Source organism: Synchiropus splendidus, chromosome 6 (genome assembly GCF_027744825.2).
Source record: "Synchiropus splendidus isolate RoL2022-P1 chromosome 6, RoL_Sspl_1.0, whole genome shotgun sequence".
NCBI classification, from domain to species: domain Eukaryota; kingdom Metazoa; phylum Chordata; class Actinopteri; order Syngnathiformes; family Callionymidae; genus Synchiropus; species Synchiropus splendidus.
In genome coordinates, this window is record NC_071339.1 from 1817400 (window position 1) to 1819472 (window position 2073).

At 44.0% G+C, this 2073-nt stretch overlaps 1 non-coding gene across 1 annotated transcript; it reads right to left on the reverse strand.

Moving 5' to 3' along the window:
* Positions 1-325: 325 nt before the first annotated feature.
* Positions 326-398, reverse strand: trnaf-gaa (transfer RNA phenylalanine (anticodon GAA)). Its single transcript has one exon. It is a non-coding gene; the product is annotated as a tRNA-Phe (tRNA).
* Positions 399-2073: the final 1675 nt, after the last annotated feature.

A 2073-nucleotide genomic window follows, 5' to 3' on the forward strand; every position in this document is an offset into this window, starting at 1 on the left:
TGGTTTAAAAAAATCGAAAGAACACATTCATTGTAATATTTATATTTTAACTTCATGTGTAGGGTAGTTAATAACATGAAGCGATTATGCATTTTAAAGGCAATATGATTGACATGTGGATGTTGAACTAACATCGAGCCTTGACTGTGTTACATCTGTGTCTTTGTTCCGTATTCCAGGCTTCAAAGACTTTCATCGGAAGTTATGATGCGGCAGTTTAACTCCATCTACCGTTGAGATCGGGAAGAGACCCGTTGATCCGAGGCAGGCAAGAGACGCGATACGTGTGAATCGATGTTGCCTTTCAAAAGGGGACTGCAGCCGATGCCGAAACCCGGGATTGAACCAGGGACCTTCAGATCTTCAGTCTGACGCTCTCCCAACTGAGCTATTTCGGCGCATGCTCAGTGCCTTCAGGCGACACGTTCAGATGTGCAGGTCTGATAGACTCGTTCCGCGCCTCGACTCTCTGCGCTCATTGTAACATCAACCTGGGCAGCGAAAACCTCGACACATCCAGCGCGAGTTCATCACTGTCGACGCTGGCTTCGGCCGACTTCACCAGTCTTGGCTTGCTGTCTGGCAGAGTGTCCGGCAGAGGGCAGCAGAATCCTCGCTGTGAATGTCAGCGGGACAGGGTGCATTGTGGTGGGCGCACGCGGATGCAAACGAGTAGGTTTTGTTGTCTTTCGCCGACATTTTTATACGGTAGCTATTTGCCTGAGTCTCACTTCCACCTCCTCTGAGTACATCCATAACACCGACCATGTCACATGTATTTTAGTATGCAAGAAAATGAATTTCATTTTTTTCCTTCAGTTTTGTTTCCCCCTGTCTTTTCATTCTCCCTTTTATGAGTATTTCTAGTTCTTAAAAATAGATAGGAAGAAAACACCAATAATATTTTATCAATAAATGAACATGTTTTGTCCATAGTTGTTTTACAATTCCTGTTTGAACAAAATGCATAATGTTCCTATCCTGCCAATGTTTATTTTCTTCACCTGTTCTTTCGTTTAAAGTCTCAGAATATTGGTGGAGATTGACTTTGTCGTCTTCATGTTGGAAATGGACTTGCCAACTCCAGAGGGTCTCATTGTCAGACGGACTTTGCTCTGCGTAGTTGAAATTAAACACGGGGAATTGATCAGGTTAGGCGTCGTTGTCATGTGAAGGACTGCAGGCTTTTGTATGATCTCAGTTTGAGTCACCAGATGAAGGCTGAAGGACGAGCAGGAAACGTTGAATTCAGTGGCCAATCGGCTCCAGCGCCTCTTATTTTTTGCTGCAGATTATGACGACAGCACTGGTTTATACATAGACATTACACAATAAAAGCTCCAGCCAGCCAATCGTCCTCATGTTTGTTTTTCCCCCATGAAGTTCTGCTGTGCCGTCCCTTTATTAGTCATACTGTACCGGTGCCAGCTCTCCATCTCTCTGCTCTAATTCTCTCCTCCTGACCACCTCTCTTTATCAGCCACTCCATTTATTTCTCTCTCACGTTTCTCTTCCCCTGTTATCCTGCAAGGTGACTTTACTTTCTTCCCAGACGCTGCAGTTGTTCCTCTTTGCACTTGATGGCTGTGGTTTGGATAAAAGACGAGAGGGATGTGGATGAGCGCGATGAAGGGAAGGAGAAGTGGAGATGAACGGAGAGACAAGGGGGCTGAGATGAGATAATCAAAGATGGAGGAGCGAATTGGCTCAGCCAAAGCAAGAAACATGATCACGGATGCAAACCAGGTGAACGTTTTAGTCATAAGTAGCGAGTGGCTGACAAAGTTTTTGCTTGACAGCTCTGGTCATGGAGCACCATTCACTGACCGAACAGCAGAAAATTCAATGGAACCAACTCAAGCTTGTTTTATTTCATTCCAATTTTGAACTTTTTGTTTTTACTTTGGGGAAGTTGCCATCTTAGTAGTTTTACCTAGGGCGTGTATACAGGTGAAATAATGACCTTTATGTTCCTAATATTAAAAATAACAATCCAATGATGGTGGAAAATGACTCAGAGTTAGTGACAATAAACCCACACTCTTAGATCAAGCATCAACAGAGTTTGTGCTG